The following is a 20,587-nucleotide window of genomic DNA, read 5'->3' as shown; positions in this document are numbered from 1 at the left end:
GTTGTTCTCCCGCGGAAGAATCCTCATGTAAAGGGTACGACAGAAGCTTCTGCTTGAACCAACGCGTGAAACATGAGTTGTGCTCTTTGAGTATATCTCCGTCTGTCCTCTGTTGGCCTCGGTCATTGTACGTCTTCTCAATAAAGGTTTTGTGCTCTACCACCCAAGGATCGACCATGTCTATGTGTTGTAGCGTGACTAGGTTTGCTCTTTCAAAGTCGGCGAGTCGACCCTCGAAGTCGACATGCATTTCGCGGCGACCCTCACGGTGACCCCATCCAGCGAGCCTGCCGAGGTGCCTGTTGACGGGCAGACCAACGGGGTTCTCGATGCCTAGATAATTCATGCAGTAGGAGATGCACTCTTCGGTCAAAAAGCCCCTTGCTATACTTCCCTCTGGACGTGACATGTTGCGAACGTATCCTTTGATGACACCATTCATCCTTTCGAACGGCATCATGCTGTGCAGGAACGTCGGCCCGAGTTGGATGATATCCTCCATGATATGGACCAGCAGATGCACCATAACGTCGAAGAATGCGGGCGGGAAGTACATCTCAAGCTCGCATAGTATCACCACGATCTCTTCCTGTAGCCTTCTGAGTTGCCTCACGCCAATCGACTTCCGAGATATGATGTCGAAAAAGTTGCATAGGCCAAATAGCGTTTCACGGACATGCGCGTCCATGATCCCACGGATTGCAACTGGAAGTATCTGCGTCATCAGCACGTGACAGTCGTGAGACTTCATCCCGCTGAACTTCTGCTTCGCTGGGTCTAGGTATCTGCTTATCTTCCCCGCGTAACCGTAAGGAAGTTTTACTCCTAGGAGGCAGGTGAAAAAATGCTCGATCTCCTCCTGACTTAGAGTGAAGCACGCGGGAGGGTAGTCATTTCCGGTCTTCTTGGCCTTTTTGCCTTTGTGACGACTTTCTGTGTCCTGCTTCGCCTCATCATCATCATCATCATCATCATCATCATCATCATCATCATCATTAGCGTGAAGCTCCTGCCTGATGCCCATTGATTTCAAGTCTGCCCTTGCTTTCGGCCCATCTTTGGTCTTCTCTGGCATGTTGAGCAGGGTACCAAGCAGACTCTCGCACACGTTCTTCGTGATATGCATGACATCAAGGCTGTGAGGCACACGGTGGATCTTCCAGTATGGCAAGTCCCAGAAAACAGACCTCATTTTCCATACCTTCAGCAGCGGCTCTGGCGCCTTTTGCTTCTTTCCCGGCTCTGGCGCCTTTTGCTTCTTTCCCGGCAGTGGGCAGTCTTTCCAATTTTTCAACAGCTCGTCTATTTCCTCACCGCTCCTCGTACACGGGCGTTTTCAGGGTTCGGTTTCACCATCGAACAGATCCTTGCGTTTCCTCCACGGGTCATCGTCGCGAAGCCACCTTCGATGTCCCATGAACACGGTTTTCGAAGACCCGGGATCTCTATCTAGTTGCGATACATTGTGTCATCCATGCACCTTACGCATCCAGAAAATCCGTGGACTACCTGCCCCGCGAGATATCCGTAACCGAGATAGTCGTGCACCGTCGTGAGCAGTGCGGCTCTCATAGGGAAATATTCTTTCTCTGCGGCGTCCCACGTATTGACTGGCGTTTTCCACAGCATGTCTAGCTCCTCCTTCAGCAGCCCCAGATACAGATTGATGTCGTTCCCTGGTTGTTTCGGCCCTTCAATTAGCATACTCATGTGAATGTACTTCCTCTTCATGCACAACCAGGGGGGAAGGTTGTACATCCACACAAACACAGGCCAGGTGCTATGTGTGCTTCTCTGGCTGCCAAATGGATTGACTCCATCGGTGCCCGCGCCCAGCACGATGTTCCTTGGATCCTTCCCAAATTCTGGGTATTCGAAGTTCAACGCTTGCCACTGGCTCGCATCCTTAGGGTGACTCAGCATCTTGTCTTTTTTATTTATCTCCGGATCATTTCCGTCATCTTCCCGCTTCTTCTCCTCCCTATCCGCGTGCCAACGCAGGAGCTTTGCTACCTTAGGGTCCGCGAGATACCGCTGCAGACGAGGAGTGATCGGAAAGTACCACACTGATTTTCGAGGAGCTTTCTTCCTCTTCTTGTATCGAGTGACGCCGCACACCGGACATATGGTAGACTCCACGTGCTCGTCCCGATAAATGATACAATTGTTCATGCACACATGGTATTTCACGTGCGGTAAATCCAGAGGACACACGATTTTCTTCGCCTCCTCGAAACTGGTCGGGCACTTGTTCCCCTTGGGAAGACGTCCGTGCCAGAATGACATGTTCTCGTCGAAGCATGCGTCGGTCATTTTGTGTTTTACCTTCATCTCCAGAGCCATGAGCGTTACTTTCAGGCGGGTATCCTCGGGCCTGCATCCTTCATACAATGGAGTAACCGCGTCTATCTCCAGTTGATCCAGCTTGGCTTTCTCTCGGGCGGCAGCTCTTGCGTTATCCGTCTGCTTGAGAAGCAGCTCTTGAATATGAGGGTCCTACACCCAGCCTCCATCGTCGTCTGCTCCGGCATCTTCATCTTCATGATCATGCCCTTCGTCTTGATCTTCCTCATCATCATCTACGACATCTTCTACATGATGACTGTGTACAGCATCACCGTCGTGATCATGTCCTGGAGATTCTTCGTCTTCTCGCCCGCCCTCGCCGCGGTGGTACTTGTCTTGTTGCCCTTCCTCATTTCTTGCCCGGCCCCCATGGACGACTTCATAGTCATCTTCATCACCTTGCCACCGATAGCCATCCATGAAACCACGCAAGAGCAGGTGGTCCCGCACCTGCCCGGAATCCGGGTCCGCAATAAGGCTCTTCAGCTTGCATCTTCAACACGGACATCTTATCTCCGTCTCGTTCTTTTGAAGCATCTCGGCCTTCGCGGAGCTCAAAAACCTATTCACGATGCCTTCAGTCATCGTGCGGACCATGGTCGCCTGTGGGGTAGAGCAAAACGATATTTTAGAACCAAGAAAAAATTTGGCATGACCTTCCCTAAAAATAGGACCAAAAAGAATGCATAGTGCCAAAATTCTCGCCGAAACGGAAATGAATCAAAACATTCCGGCAAAATATTGGCAACTATCGCATTTCAAATACCGGTACCTTCAAACACAAACATATATGCAACACCACAAACACATGCAACCCCACAAACATACATAGATCTAGCTAGGCCACAAAAAGTGCATGTGCACGTTGTTGGAGCGAGCTAGGGAGAAAAAAAGTAGATCTACATCATGAAGATAGCTTTCCCCTTACTTACCTATCAAAAAAAAGGTAATTTCACCACTTAATTTTGATGAATCTATGGTGGAAATGAGGTGAGGAGGAGGAGATGGCCGAAAGCTTGGAGAAGGAGGTGGAGGGAATGAAGTGGGGAAAGTGAGTGGGTAGGTGTGGGGCTGTCCAAAATATCTTGTTGGGGTCCCAGGTTACTAATGGCGCACCACCAGCAAATGCGCCATTAGTAACCCTGGTTACTAATGGCGCACCTGCAGGTGGTGCGCCATTAGTAGTTTTGCAAAAATGTAAAAAAAAATAAATATATATACTAATGGCGCACCGGGTAATAGTGCGCCATTACTAGTTTAAACTAGTAATGGCGCACTGTGAAACGATGCGCCATTAGTAGTTTTGCAAAAAAAGAATAAAAAAATTTACAGTAATGGCGCATTGTCTGCTTGGTGCGCCATTACTACTTAGAACTAGTAATGGCGCACTTCGACCTGATGCGCCATTAGTATGTATGGAAAAATGGAAAAAATAATAATTTAATACTAGTGGTGCACCCTGTTTCTGGTGTGCCATTAGTGTCTTCCACACTAATGGCGCATCACCAACCGGTGCGCCATTAGTATATAGTAGTGGCGCACTGCTTCCATGGTGCGCCATTAGTATCAATCCTATCTATAGCCCTTTTCCTAGTAGTGGTTGTCCTACGGACTAAAACCCTCCGGTTTATATAGACACCGGAGGGGGCTAGGGTTACACAGAGTCGGTTACAAGGAAAGAGACCTACATATCCGTATTTCCAAGCTTGCCTTCCACGCCAAGGAGAGTCCCATCCGAACACGGGACGAAGTCTTCAATCTTGTATCTTCATAGTCCAACAGTCCGGCCAAAGGATATAATCCGGCTGTCCGGATACCCCCTAATCCAGGACTCCCTCAGTAGCCCTTGAACCAGGCTTCAATGACGATGAGTCCGGCGTGCAGATTGTCTTCGGCATTGCAAGGCGGGTTCCTCCTCCGAATACTTCATAAAATATCTTGAACACGAGGATCGTGTCCGGTTCTGCAAAATAAGTTCCACATACCACCGCAGAGGGAATAATATTTACACAAATCTAATCTGCTGACGTACCCCGTAGTGTGACATCACACCACACCCAGGTCTTTATTCGAATCGTTTTTCCTAACCTATCTCGGCATGTTTCGCGAGGTGGTTTCCTTGGCACGTCTTGTTGAAGCAGAGATCGTATCCCCTTATTACGTGATTCCCATTAATACGGACGTGGGTAACCCAACCGTGCCTATTAGTAGGACTCCTAAATCTTAGGCAAGTCCCAAACGGCCATGAGGAGGACGCTTGATATTCACCCTATTTATAAAGGGGGACAAGGCCTTTTCCTCTCGATCTTAATTGAATCCGCCTCTCGCATCAAGTTCCAACACCCAGAGCTCTGGTTTAGGCACTTCGGACCTTCAACTATGTCCGGATCTGTCGGTGTAAATAGCCATGGGTAGCCTAGCCGGCTTCCCCTGGCCCTTCTGAAAAAATTACGAGCCCGTCCGGCTCTCAAGAATCCAAGACATGGAGCCGCCTTCCCCTTGCTGGCTGCCATCCAGGCCAGCTTTCGGAAGGCGGCCCGACTTTAGCCCTCATGAAGAAAGCCATGGGAGGGCCGACTTTGAGAAGCTGGCCACGAGAAGGCCGACTCCAAGAAGCCAGCTCCCATAAAGCGGTCAGGACCGTACCCTCAAAGTTTGCACCCACCTAACGGCGGTGCGACGGGGCGTGGCTACAGTGAAGCCTGCCACCCCCGTATCCCGGAGCACGCCTGGCACAGTGCGCCGTACGGAGTAGCCATGACCCGTCCGGCGCGGCACTGTTGCCATGTTGACCCTGATGTCACCCACGACGGGCCGCCAGCACGCCCCACAGACGGTGGGCCCCTTTGGGCAGAGAGACGCCCGAAGGCGGCCACGCCTCCAACCAGTCAGCCCAAGATAGAGCCGGCTCCCCACAGCCGGCTAGCCGCCTCCCTCGAAGGAGATGCCCCATTAAGGAGACAAGACGCGGTGAGGCTACAGCGATCGCCCGACGGGCGGCGGCGCTGTAGCCGCGCCTACCACGACGAAGCCCATGTCACCAAGATGGAGCCACAGTAACCAGCCGCCGACCAGGCCCTGGACAGTGGGGCCTGCCTGTCGACCAAGGGGCCGGCAGCCGGCGGGACCCACCAGTCGGCAGGCCCCAGCAGCCGGCGCAGGAGCCAGCGAGCGCAGTCACCGACGGCTGGGCCCCGCGCCCAGTCGGATTACCATTGTACCCCTGGGGCACCCATGCAAAGGGTTGGACCCCCTGCTAGTCCTAGATACCACACAAGGAGAAGAAGCAGGCTAGCCGTGTCCTTCTTCCTCCTCCCACCAAACAGCTCAAGGAGCATTGTGTAGCTACTTGTTCATCTAGTGATCATGCGGAGACCCCGCAGAGCAGCAGTAGGGGTGTTATCTCCACAGAGAGCCCCGAAGCTGGGTAAGATTCGCCGGCGTGCATGTCTTCGCCTTATCCCGTTTCCAGGCACCGGCGATGTCTTACTGGCTCCCACAATGATAAGCCACCCGTTGGCATATGTCGCACCTACCACCCGACAGGATCCAACCTTCAAGGTCGGTGGATGGCTTCCTCCGTCACAGAGGAGGACATCAAGAAGTTGAGAGGGGCCAGATATCTGACCGCCGAAATTTCGCATCGGCTGCCTGCCCGAGGGCAGGTCGTCCCTACTCTCGAACCCAACGAGAGCGTCGTGTTCGTCTCCCACTTCCTCCGAGGACTAGGCCTCGCTCTAGATCCCTTTGTTAGGGGTCTTATGTTCTATTACGGGCTAGATTTTCACGATCTGGCCCTGGATTCCCTTCTTCACATCTCGACATTTATTTTTGTATGTGAGGCCTTCCTCCGCATTACCCCTCACTTCGGCCTGTGGCTCAAGACCTTTGATGTGAAGCCGAAGATGATCGAGGGGCAGCACACAGCGTGCGGAGGCTCTTCAATAAGCAAAATTGCTGACGCCCCATGGCCTAAGGGTCACTTCCCAGAGGTGGGGTCCAGCCAAGGACGTGCCAATACTGCAAAGCCATATCTGAGATCTCCTCGAGAGAGATATTAGTCTGGTTATGGTAGTGCAAGTTATGCTAGTCCGTCAAGTCCAGCCTTGCAAACGCCGACCCCTTCGCATGTGGGAATTCAACCCGGAAGGACCGCGAGCTATCCAACATTTCCTCGGCATGACGCACGAAGAGATGTACAAATTGTTCTTCAGATCACAAATAATGTGTCCGAACATCACCGAGGATGCAGGTCTGAGATGCAATCGCTCGAATACCCAAGTAAGTAGCCCCGCATCCAAACACACTGTCCGTTTTATTTATAACAATGTTGCCCTAAAAAAGAAAAACCGCCCTTGGTCCAGGATTGGATAGCAAAGGCAAAGTTGATCAGGTGTCCGTCCCCCCTCCCTGAGACCTCACCAAATCCCGTGCTAACCAGGATGCTGGAGATCGCGCCTTATCAAGCGCCCTTGGGAGAAGATAAAGGGGGGAACAAGGAGGTTAGCGCCTCCGCGAAGGAGGTTAGCCAGGGAGGAGGGACTGAAACTTCCTCTCCCCAGGGAAGGAAGAGGACCGCCTCCGAGGACCAGGAGACAATGGTCTCCAAATGGCGGAAGAAATCTTCGCTGGAGGGTCCTGCCTTGGGGGCTACCCTGGCCGCACTATTCCCTCAAGGGGATCAGCCCTCTACCGAGCTGTAAGTAAAAGGGTACTTAATAATGAAAATATCTCGCTTTACTTCTGAGGAAAATAACCGAAGCATTTATCTTGCAGTTTGGATCTTAGCCCTTCTCAGCAGATCTCGTCTTCAGGGGATCTTCTTCCAGAGATGATGGAGAGCGAAACGCCCCCCCCTGCCACACCGCCTCACGAGGCGGGCGACCCCGAGGTGCCGTCGCGGAGGGTTTCTCCTGATCCGGCAAGGCCAGAAGGTAATCCTATGGCCACCCGAAGTCCTCAGTATCCGTCTCTTGAAGAGAGCAATCAAAAGAGTCCGGCACCGTCTGGTGTGCAGTCGGACGTACTAAGGGATCTGCTAGAGCGAGCGATTATCTCAGAAGAGCACCGTACGTTGATGGGTATGGTGATTGAAAGGATTTTGTCCGCCGAAAGCGGGTTGCATGAAGCCTTTATGAGTCTACTGACGGGTTTTGAGGTACATGAAATGATGTACATTTTTGACAGTATCGCACATTTTTAGATGTGCCCTGTGTAGATAGTAGCCCCTAAGACTCTGGTTGTCGTCGAAAACGGTGGCAAACAGAGGATCATAGTCCCAGGTAATAACCAGACCGCCTGTATGCGTAGGTGGTTGAAGCTCCGGTGGCTAGTCGGACTGATGGGTTTGCCGAACTAAAGCGGCAGCTAGATGTGGAAGATGCCGACATCGTGCTTGTCAACAAGCGGCTTGACGAGGCACAGGGTAGGTGATTTTTCTGGTGATTGTCACGTAATAAGAGCAGCATGATGCCAGTATCTTTAATATGCTGTGACTGCAGATGGAGCTGCTACCGTGGAGACCCTTTGGGCGGAGCTTGCCCGAGCCAAGGAGCAGGCAAGGAGTAGCAATGCGGCCACTTTAAAGGCGGACGGAGAGTTAAGGGACGAACAGGCCGCGCATTGCGAGAGCAAGGAAAAAATAGCCATGATGGCTATAGAGTTAAAAGATGCTGCTGACCGTTACCAGCTTCTTGAAGAAGAAAACCAGGCAAAGGCGACGGACCTGGAAAAGGCCCGGGTGGCTGCCAAGGAAGCCCACTCCCAAATTAGAGAGACGAAGGAGGAGCTAAATCAAGCTGCAGATATTGTATCCGGGAAGCCTTTCTTGTTGCGGACTAAGTTCGGGGATCCAAAGTATGCACCTCTGGACCGGCTATGGAGTTCTACGGACGCCTACGTGGATTTGGCTACAAGTGCTGCTGATGCGGCCGAGTACTTCAAGGATCGGAAAGATCACAAAGTGGAAAAACTATTTTGGTCAAAGTTTCATGCTCCAGCCCGTCTGCTGCTGTTGAATGAGCAAATGGCCGAGTGGGCCGAGCTCCATAGATTATCCGGACTTGCCATGAGGTCCGTTATGGATCATCTGTGGCCGAGAGGGCCGAGGCCGAATATCTACTTTAGCTTAGTGCAACAATTCCTTGGTGTTGTGCCACACATCGATGCTGCAAAGAGGTCGGCGTGCATAGAAGGCTCGCGGATGGCCCTTGCCCATGTCAAAACATACTGGGCGGAGATGGATGCCACCACTGTTGCGACACAGGGTTCGGCCATAGGCCGAGTGGCTGTCAAGCACTACTTTGAAGAAGTTCTTGAAGGCACTCATTCGATAGAGGCTCAGTGCTCGAAGAATGTTATGTTTGAGTGACATGTATTCCCATTGTAAAAACAATGTTTTATTGAGTTTATCAAGGCTGTATTTATACTTTTGCCCGAAAGTACTATGATGCCTCCTGTGCGGCCGTTTATGTATATATGTATATAACCTGAAAGATGGCAGTCGTCGGCTTCAGCCCCCATGCATATAATGCGGGGGTGTTCGCAGAACACGCATGTTCACACTTGATCCAACGTCTTGGTCCATTAAGGAGGTGATAGCGCAGCGAACTAGGCAATCGGACTATAATGCTTTAACACTTTCACTTAGCCAGAGGAGCTTGACAGTGGGGCTACTATATAGCCCCTGGTGGCTCCGCACTCATCCGAATTCGGGGTGCGTGCATGCCTGGCCGGGAAACGGCCCTCATTAAGGCGGAGGAATCCCGAAGATTTCGCTAGGTCATCGAGTGGTTGACCAGTCTCACGCTATATCATGACAGTCAGTTTTCGGCTTTCTTTACTGAGGTGCTCGTCCGGATGAACCAGGGCACAATCGCAGTAGTTCTCCTGGTGCCGCCTTAGCCGATAGAGCGGAACGTAAGGCAGCAAAACACAGGAGCCAGGCAAACCCAACATTTGACCAAAGACATGATTCAGAGCTGATGCATATAAGGCCAAACTCGCGACGCCGAACACTCCCTAAGGTATTCGGTCTTTATGATGTAAACCGGGCTTAAGCAGTGCCCTTTGTAATAAGCCCTTAGTGTCCAGGTACGTGCAATATTCTGACGTGGCCACATGCCAATATGTCAGCATCCTTCTCAATTGTACTGAGAATCCGGGGGATGTGTATCAACAAGAGACAGTAAAAAAGGTTTATGCAGGGTCTTAATCTAAAAAGAATCCTTGGAACAGGTCCCTGCTGCACGTCTGCGCCTGTATCTCCGTTGTGCCGTATCCTGGACGGGTGTAGCACGATGGTCATCTATAAAAGAGAGGAACTTAGTTGAAAAGTTGTCGTGCAAAAAGGTAGGTTATACTAAATAAACCATATACAGTTCAAGATGAGTAAAGTTGAGCCTAATTGCCACTTGTTTGCGCGCGTTGAGCCCCTTGCATTGTAATAGGGGTATAGCCATCAAACTTGTATCAATTACATATAGCTGCACCGGACTCGTCCAACCGTGTCCGTGGTCTTAACGACCTGTCAGATGCTTTAGTTTGTGAGGCCGTTTAGTGTGCGGCTGCCAAGGCAGCCGCACGGTCTTCCGCGCGCAAGGAGCGCTCAATATTTCCATTTACTGTAATGATGCCACATGGACCGGGCATCTTAAGAATGAGAGAAGCGTAATGTGGTATTGCGTTAAAGCGAGCGAAAGCTTGGCGTCCGAGTAGTGCTTGATAACCACTTTGGAACGGAGCGATGTGGAACGTTAAATTTTCGCTGTGGAAGTTATCGGGAAAGCCGAATATAACCTCTAGTAGCAGGGAACCCGTGCAATGGGCCTCTGGGCCTGGCGTTACTCCTTTAAAGGTAGTATTTATGCGGCTTATTTTTTTTGGGTCTATCCCCATTTTGTGTACTGCGTCCTGATATATCAGGTTTAAACTACTGCCGCCGTCCATCAGGACTTGTGTGAAGTGGTATCCATCAATTATCGGGTCTAACACCAAGGCCGCCCATCCTGCATGTCGGATACTTGCCGAGTAATCCCGATGGTCAAAGGTGATTGGTTGGGATGACCAGTGGTAGAACTCCATGGTGATAGGCCCTGGGGCATGTGTCTTTAGGAGTGCCTCTTTGTTTCTCCCCTTTATCACGTGTAACACGTTAACTGTTTTGACTTCTGGTGGGAATTTCTTCTGTTCCCCAGTGCTTTGCTTGCGAGGCTCGTCCTCATCTTCACTTGGTGTATCCTGCCCCTTGTGTTCGGCGTTGAGCTTGCCGGACTGCTTGAAGACCCAACATTCTCTATGGGTATGATTTGCAGGTTTATCGGGGGTGCTGTGGATCTGACATATTTTATCCAGAATCTTGTTTAGGCTGGACAGTTCATCTCTGTTGCCTTTGGAGGGCAACTTTTGCTGACCTGGCCGAGAGCTTCTAAATCTGGCGTTTACCATCGTGCTCTTCGGGGCGTCTTCTTTATTCCGGCGCTTGTTTTTGCTGCGTCGTGGCTACCCGCTTCCGTCCCTGACTTCGGATGTACTTGGGTCGCTGGTGCTACATCGGGCTAACCAGCTGTCCTCGCCCGCGCAAAAGCGGGTCATGAGGCTTGTTAATGCTGCCATTGTTCTCGGCTTTTCTTGGCCGAGGTGTCTGGCAAGCCATTCGTCTCGAACGCTCTGCTTAAAAGCTGTTAAGGCTTCAGCGTCAGAGCAGTCGACTATTTGGTTCTTTTTAGTGAGAAACCTGTTCCAAAGCTTTCGGGCTGACTCGTCGGGCTGTTGAGTTATACGACTCAAATCGTCTACATCCGGTGGTCGGACATAGGTCCCTTGAAAATTTGCTCGAAAAGCGTCTTCGAGCTCTTCCCAGCTTCCAATGGAGTTTTCGAGGAGGCTTTTAAGCCAGTGCCGAGCTGGCCCTTTGAGCTTGAGGGGTAAGTACTTGATGGCATGGAGATCGTCTCCTCGAGCCATATGGATATGGAGGATGTAGTCCTCAATCCAGACCCCAGGGTCTGTCGTGCCGTCGTATGCATCTATGTTTACGGGTTTGAATCCCTCTAGAAATTCATGGTCCAGCACCTCGTCGGTGAAACATAGGGGGTGTGCGGCACCCCTGTATTTGGGTGTACCGTGGTGTTGGGATGTTTGTTGTGTTGCATTGCATGCTGGAGCGTGCTTGCATGGCCCGTAGATGGATCTGGTCGCGCCGTAATTTTGATGCGAGCCCTCACATGGATCGCGTACTGGCTTATGAGCGGCGTCGTTTGCCGCTCTATGTTGGCCACGAGGTCGTCTATCCGACCGGATGGCCATTTTGTTTTTTGGTTGCGGGGGGTCTAAGGCCTCCTCATCGAATTCAGGTAGCAACTTTCGCTTCGGGTAGCTCTTGGTGTGGCGATTACCGCAGTACTTCGCTGCAGTGTTGAGTACTTCACTCCATCTGATTCTGAGTGTGTCTTGTGTAGCCCTGAGCCTTTGCTTCTGCTTTTTCAGACCCCTCGCAGTGGCAACAAGCCTTTGATGGACATTCTGTTACTCCGGGTGCCTGTCCGGTGTGATGTCGTCCGGACTGTTATCTTCGACGGAGTCGGGTTGTTCGGTTTGATTCTCCGTGTTGCCATGGTCGGGCGATGGTTCACCCTGCTCTATCGCTGGGACTATGTGATCGATGTTTCTGCTGAGGCGGGATTTGGAGTGGCGCTTATGCCGCCGCTTTGACTGCTTCTCGAGGGAGCAACCCTTCACTGCGTCCTTCCGTTCCTCATCGTCATTTTCTTTGGGTGTGTCCACCATGTATACATCATATGATGAAGTGGGCGTCCAGTGCCCTGTGGGCAGTGATTCCTGTTCGTCTCCTACATCGTCGTCCATACCGTCGGTGTCTTCGGAGTCGAAGTCGAGCATGTCGGTCAAATCGTCGACAGTGGCTACTAAGTGGGTGGTGGGTGGGCAGCGAATTTCTTCGTCATCCGCATCCCAATCCCGCCGAACATAGTTCGGCCAGGACTCTCCTGATAGGGAGAGAGACCTTAATGAGCTCAGTATGTCGCCGAAGGGCGAGTGCTGAAAGATATCCGCGGAGGTGAACTCCATGATCGGCGCCCAACCGGATCCGATAGGCATGGGCGCCAGCGGTTCAGAGTCCATGGCCGGGGAAGAATCATGCAGTTTGGCGTCACGGCTCTCGTGAAGGGTAAGGTCGATACTTGGCTCGATCGACGATGAAAATGCGGCCTCCGTGGCGGGGTCTATCCGCCTGTCCCTGGATGGTGCAATTGGCTCCGTATTGAGGGTCGGAGCGGTCGCCGGTGCGATCTCCCGAACACTGTCCGATGGTAGAGCTAAATCATGCTCATCGTGACCGTGTGGCGCACTCGGCAAGGGATCGAATCCGTCGAAAATCAAGTCTCCGTGGATGTCGGCTGTGTAGTTTAAGTTTCTAAATCTGACCTGATAGCCAGGGGCGTAGCTCTCGATCTGCTCCAGATGTCCAAGCGAGTTGGCCCGCAGTGCGGAGCCGCCGAATACAAAGATCCATCCGGGGAGAAAAGTCTCACCCTGGACTGCATCGCTATCGATGATCGAAGGAGCCATCAAGCCTAATGATGACGACACAGAGGAACTCTCAATGAAAGCACCAATGTCGGTGTCAAAACTGGCGGATCTCGGGTAGGGGTTCCCGAACTGTGCGTGTAAGGTGGATGGTAATAGGAGGCAGGGGACACGATGTGTTACCCAGGTTCGGGCCCTCTTGATGGAGGTAAAACCCTACGTCCTGCTTGATTATTCTTGATAACATGAGTAGTACAAGAGTTGATCTACCACAAGATCAGAGAGTCTAAACCCTAGAAGCTCGCCTATTGTATGATTGTATGTTGTCCTACGGACTAAAACCCTCCGGTTTATATAGACATCCGAGTGGGCTAGGGTTACACAGAGTCGGTTACAAGGAAAGAGATCTACATATCCGTATTGCCAAGATTGCCTTCCACGCCAAGGAGAGTCCCATCCGGACACGGGACGAAGTCTTCAATCTTGTATCTTCATAGTCCAACAGTCCGGCCAAAGCATATAATCCGGCTGTCCGGATACCCCCTAATCCAGGACTCCCTCATCATTCCCTATGCCTCAGTCATAGGTTCTATAAAGTATGTTATGTTGTTTACCAGTCCTATTGTATACCATAGCATAATTCTGGCAAGGGAGTACAATAGTGATCTAGGAGTAGATCACTGGACAGCGGTCAAAAATTATCCTTAGAGGACTAAGGAAATATTTCTCGGTTACGGAGGTGATAAAAGAGTTCGTCGTAAAGATTTACGTCGATGCAAGCTTTTCACATCGATCTTGATGACTCTAAGTCTCGATCTGGATACATATTTAAAGTGGAAGCAATTAGCTAGAGTAGCTCCGTGCAGAGCATTGTAGACATAGAAATTTGCGAAATACATACGGATCTGAATGTTGTAGACCCGTAGACTAAACTTCTCTCACAAGCAAAACATGATCACTCTTTGGGTGTTAATCACATAAAGAATTGAACTAGATTATTGACTCTAGTAAACCCTTTGGGTATTAGTCACATGGAGATGTGAACTAATCACATAAAGATGTGAACTAGATTATTGACTCTAGTGCAAGTGGGAGACTGAATGAAATATGCCCTAGAGGCAATAATAAAGTTATTATTTATTTCCTTATATCATGATAAATGTTTATTATTCATGCTAGAATTGTATTAACTGGAAACTTAATACATGTGTGAATACATGGACAAACAAAGTGTCACTAGTATGCCTCTACTTGACTAGCTCGTTAAATCAAAGATGGTTAAGTTTCCTAGCCATAGACATGAGTTGTCACTTGAATAATGGGATCACATCATTAGAGAATGATGTGATTGACTTGACCCATTTCGTTAACTTAGCACGATGACCGTTTAGTTTGTTGCTATTGCTTTCTTCATGACTTATAAATGTTCCTATGACTATGAGATTATGCAACTCCCGAGTACCAGAGGAACACTTTTTGTGCTACCAAACGTCACAACATAACTAGGTGATTATAAAGGTGCTCTACAGGTGTCTCTGATGGTACTTGTTGAGTTGGCATAGATCGAGATTAGGATTTGTCACTCCGATTGTCAGAGAGGTATCTCTGGGCCCTCTCGATAATGCACATCACTATAAGCCTTGCAAGCAACGTGACTAATGAGTTAGTTGTGGGATGTTGCATTAAGGAAAGAGTAAAGAGACTTTCCAGTAACGAGATTGAACTAGGTATTGAGATACCGACGATCGAATCTCGGGCAAGTAACATACCGATGACAAAGGGAACAACGTATGTTGTTATGCCGTTTGACCGATAAAGATCTTCGTAGAATATGTAGGAACCAATATGAGCATCCAGGTTCCGCTATTGGTTATTGACCGGAGACATGTCTCAATCTTGTCTACATAGTTCTCGAAGCCGTAGGGTCCGCACGCTTAAAGTTCTGTGACAATCGGTATTATGAGTTTTTGTGTTTTTATGTACCGAAGGTAGTTCGGAGTCCTGGATGTGATCACAGACATGACGAGGAGTTTCGAAATGGTCTAGACGTAAAGATCGATATATTGGGAGGTTATATTCGAACACCGGATGAGTTCCGGGGTTATCGGATAAATACCGGAGAACTAGGAGGTTACCGGAACCTCCTGGGGGGTTATTGGGCCTTATGGTCCCAAGTGGAGGAAGAGGAGAGGCGGCCAACTAGGGGCGCGCGGCCCCCCTAGCCCAAACTAAATTGGACTACGGGGCCAGTGCCCCCTTTCCTTCTTCTTCTCCTCCCCTTCCTTCCCCTCTCCTACTAGGACTAGGAAAGAGGGGGTAATCCTACTTGGAGTAGGATTGCCCCCCCTTGGGCGCGCCTCATCCTCCTTGGACTCCCCCTCCTCCTCTCCCTCCTTTATATACAGGAGGGGGCACCCCTTGGAGACACAACAATTGATCTGTTGATCTCTTAGACATGTGCGGTGCCCCCCTCCACCATAATCCACCTCGGTTATATCGTAGCGGTGCTTAGGCGAAGCCCTGCGACGATAGCTTCATCAACATCATCACCACGCCATCGTGCTGACGAAACTCTCCCTTGAGACCTGATTCTCGTCAGACGGAGAAGTATCTTTGTAGTAAAACCATGTCTGATTCCAATATTTTGGGTGACTCGGCAGGCAGGCATAAGGGAAGATGGCGTCTCTACTGCGTTGAATCAAAATTCCGCCAAGTTCCATGCTAGGGCCGCTCGTGAACACATTCTGGTGATTCAAATAAAAGTATTCTCTGAAAAGCTCAACACTGGGCTCCTCTTGAAGATATACTTCGTAGAAGACTTGAAAGTTGCAGATATTCGACACAGAGTTGGGTCCAATATCTTGAGGATGGAGCTGGAAGAAGTGCAGGACATCTCAAAAAAATTAGAGATGGGTGGTGAGAAGCCCTAGTTCATATGATCAGTGAATACAATGACTTCGCCCTCCTTCGGTTGAGGTTTTTCTTCGCCCGGTTCAGGGGCACGGTAGTGCATGACATTCTTTTCTGGCAAATATCCGATTTTGACAAAGTCTTTAAGCATGCCCTAAGTGATAGCGGAGGGAACCCAGTTGCATGCATAGAATGTCTTTGACGGCATTGTGAAGAGAGAGCCTAAAGAAAGGGAAATTTTGGCCGGTTCAAATCAGATTGGTGAAATCATAGGTTAACAGTTACAACATATATATTCAGAATGGCGGCTTAAGTGAGGACTAGTGATATATGAGTAATTATAAGCCGGACATGTAAGCCGCCATGTAGCGTACTAGTATTCAGGATCTGACAGGAGCAAAATTTTACTAAGTGTTGGGACAAACAGGTTTCACAGATTGAGGCTATAAGATTGGATCTGCAACTATTCTAAAAAATGGAACAAAATCTAAACCTAAGGTGGCGGCAGTAGAAGAGCGGGGGTGTTCAAATGAGATCTATTGCAAGAAAGATATGGTCTGATATAAAAAATAAGTGCTAAAACTGTTACCACGGAAGGTTTATGTGGTTTTTCAGATCTAAGCCATGAATCTAAGCAAGAAGAAACAAGGGCGGCGATGAACACTGAAACCCTAATGACAAATCTATGGCAAGGAAAGGAAAGACTTACTGATGCTGACGAGACATCAGAGAAGCGCCGCGGTGCTCTGGTCCGTTCAGGATGATGCAGCAGCCGGAGTCGATGAAGGAGACGAAGGTTGACGGCGGTGGAGCTTGGGTGTGCTGGAATGTCATGAGGAGGAAGAAGGAGAGAAAGCAAAAGGGGAGAATGAAAAGTAAACCTAAGACCCTATTTATAAGGCTAAAAGGATAAATGGCATGCATGGGAATCGAGGAGATAGGAAAACGGATATGTGACGACATGGCGCCTCGATTTTCGGAGGATCAGTAAAGAAAAAGATTTAATTAAGAATTGGGTCATGTGTAGTATAATTGCAGATGATGTCACGGAGGATTATCGCAATTTCCGGAAATGATGTCATGGCGGGTTACATCATGGCACAGGAAGATGAAGAAAGATTTTTTCTAGAAGTGTTGAAGATTGACATGAACGAGTTCAAATCAACCTAGGGCCTAATGTTGGGGATATTGTAGGATCTAGAAGTAGATGTGTCTAGAGGGGGGTGATTAGACACTTAGTGCTAAAGTTGCAATTTTTTAGGCCTTTTTGGTTTGAGTGGAGTTTTAGGCACAATTTCAACATACACAATACATATCAAGCAAGCATGCAAAGAGTATATGAGCAGCGGAATGTAAAGCATGCAACTTGCAAGAATGTAAGGGGAAGGGTTTGGAGAATTCAAACGCAATTGGAGACACGGATGTTTTTCCCGTGGTTCGGATAGGTGGTGCTATCCTACATCCACGTTGATGGAGACTTCATTCCCGTGGTTCGGATAGGTGGTGCTATCCTACATCCACGTTGATGGAGACTTCAACCCACGAAGGGTAACGGTTGCGCGAGTCCACGGAGGGCTCCACCCACGAAGGGTAATGGTTGCGCGAGTCCATCGAGGGCTCCACCCACGAAGGGTCCACGAAGAAGCAACCACCCACGAAGGGTCCACGAAGAAGCAACCTTGTCTATCCCACCATGGCCATCGCCCATGAAGGACTTGCCTCACTAGCGGTAGATCTTCACGAAGTAGGCGATCTCCTTGCCCTTACAAACTCCTTGGTTCAACTCCACAATCTTGTCGGAGGCTCCCAAGTAACACCTAGCCAATCTAGGAGACACCACTCTCCAAGAAGTAACAAATGGTGTGTTGATAATGAACTCCTTGCTCTTGTGCTTCAAATGATAGTCTCCCCAACACTCAACTCTCTCTCATAGGATTTGGATTTTGTGGAAAGAAGATTTGAGTGGAAAGCAACTTGGGGAAGGCTAGAGATCAAGATTCATATGGTAGGAATGGAATATCTTGGTCTCAACACATGAGTAGGTGGTTCTCTCTCAGAACATATGAGTTGGAATTGTGTATGTGTTCTGATGGCTCTCTCCACGGATGAAGAGGAGGTGGAGGGGTATATATAGCCTCCACACAAAATCCAACCGTTACACACAGTTTTCCAATCTCGGTGGGACCGAATCAACAAACTCGGTCGGACCGAAAAGGTAAACCTAGTGACCGTTAGAGATTTTCGGTGGGACTGACATGCGACTCGGTAGGACCGATATGGTTAGGATTTGGGCATAACGTAATCTCGGTGAGACCGATTACACAAACTCGGTGAGACCGAGTTTGGTAATAAGCTAACCAGAGAGTTGGTCAGGCAAACTCGGTGGGACCGATTTGCTCTTTCGGTGAGACCGAAAAGTTACAAAAGGGAAACAAAGAGTTTACATTGCAATCTCGGTGGGACCGATTCGCTCTTTCGGTGAGACCGAAAAGTTACGAAAGGGAAACAGAGAGTTTGCAATCCCATCTCGGTGAGACCGAGATCCCTATCGGTAGAACCGAATTGCTAGGGTTTGGCAGTGGCTTATGACAAGTGAAACTCGGTGGCGCCGGATAGAAAGAATCGGTAGGACTGAGTTTGGCTTAGGGTTTAGGTCATATGTGGATATGGGAAAGTAGTTGAGGGTTTTGGAGCATATCACTAAGCACATGAAGCAAGAGGCTCATTAAGCAACACCTCATCCCTCCTTGATAGTATTGGCTTTTCCTATGGACTCAATGTGATCTTGGATCACTAAAATGTAAAATGAAGAGTCTTGAGATTTAAGCTTTAGCCAATCCTTTGTCCTTAGCATCTTGAAGGAGTTCCCACAACCTTTAGTCCATGCCACTCCATTGTTGAACTTATCTGAAACATACTAGATAGAAGCATTAGTCCAACAATAGATATGTTGTCATCAATTACCAAAACCACCTAGGGAGCACTTGTGCTTTCAATCTCCCCCTTTTTGGTAATTGATGGCAACATACATCAAAGCTTTAGATAAGGATATAAAGAACAGCAAGTAAAGCTTTGGAAGGACATGCAACAAGCATAGGCTCCCCTTACATGAATGCAATCATATGAATATAAAATATAGAAGCATGTGAGAGCATAATCATGACAGAGTAGGAAAAGTGTTACATGTATCTTGGCCATATGCATCAGAGTAAAACATTATCAAGGAAAATACCTTCATGCTCATGAGTCCTTCTTGCAAACAGTATGTACATAAGCAAGAACTCCTCATACTCATGATTTTGATGCATACACTTACCATGTAGTCTTTGAGTTGGCTTAGGATGGAATGAACCTGCTCGAACAAAGTTAGATAACACAGGTACATCCACTAGCCAGAGCACACAAAAGAAACCACAAGAATGCCAAGACTAGGATGACATGTAGAGAGTGAGTACAAGGTACCACATTGGATTCAACATGTCCCCAAGAGTAAAGATATGCAATGAATTTGACTGATTTCTTTCCCTTAGGTGTCTTGCTCCCCCTGAATCTTACATGGGATATTGGGAGAAGATAGGGAACAGAAAATCAAAGCTGAAAGATACAAATGAACATGTCTTTCCCCCTAAAAAGACATGTGACATCTCTCCTCTTGAACATCAAGCATCAAGCATCTGGGACATCTGGGATCCTTGAGTATTCTCTCCCCCTGGAAGTCTCTCTCTCCCCCTTAATACTTTCTCTCTTGTAGGTTTGGTCCTTGAGACTTTTTCTCTCCCTTGATGTGATCTCTCTCTCCTACAAGCTTTGATGTGATCTCTCTCTCCCCCTTTGACATCAATTTCCAAGAAGGGCTTTCGGGAATCCGTCGTATAGGTTTGGTCCTTGAGACTCAGCACAAAGCAATGGATAAAACTGTGATGCTTGTAGAGGACAAGATTCATTGAGTAGAGCTAGATCAGAAGAAATATAGAACAAGTGGCAAACTGTTTTTCCTGTTGCGAAGTCGGTGGCACCGAGTAGTATGTTTCGGTGGCACCGAAAAGATTCGGTTGGACCGAAAATTACAAGTCGGTGAAACCGAGTTCACACAGAGAAAAACACTTGTCACCTCAGCTCACTAGACATGTAGGATCTCACAAAGATTTGCAATGAATTACCTGAAGGATTTGCAAGGAATTAAATGCAGAAAATGCAGAACATAAACAGAAAGAAAAGAGAAGAGACTGAAAAATCTAGATGGAGTTTTTTTTTGTTTTTGAAAAAGAGAAAGAAACTAAACATGCATGAGATACACACGAAAAGAACACAAGAGAACTTCATCTAGAGTTGGGCGGTGACATAGTCACCTATGTTAGAGTATATTGACTTAGGAGTCAAGTGAGAACACTTGATCATAGGTCATACTCATCATTTAAGCTCAAAATGGGGTTACCATTTTTCGTTTAAGCATCTTGATGTATTCACATCTTGTTGAGTTGCTTTGACTCATGTCTTGGAGTAAAGCTTCTCTAAGATGGAATAACATACCTTGGGTGGTGGTGTGGTTCTTGCTCATGTAGTTGAACTTGTGTGGGTGCTCAAGGTTGATGTAGCTCATCAAGAGTTGAGAGTACCACTTGGAGTTTGAGTTCATCTACCTACATGGGTTAGTTCTTGCAAGGAAGAGCACTTGTGTATCCAAAAATGACAATCATGAAGCTCAACATAGAATTTGTCAAAGGATATGTTTGAATGGTTTTGTGCTTCCTTGTCTTCAACCGCCATTGTGTAGAGACTTGGTGAT

The sequence above is a fragment of the Triticum urartu genome, chromosome 5 (genome assembly GCF_003073215.2).
Source record: "Triticum urartu cultivar G1812 chromosome 5, Tu2.1, whole genome shotgun sequence".
Classification (NCBI taxonomy): Eukaryota; Viridiplantae; Streptophyta; class Magnoliopsida; order Poales; family Poaceae; genus Triticum; species Triticum urartu.
The sequence above is the reverse complement of the archived record's forward strand: the minus strand, read 5'-3'. Positions refer to the sequence as shown.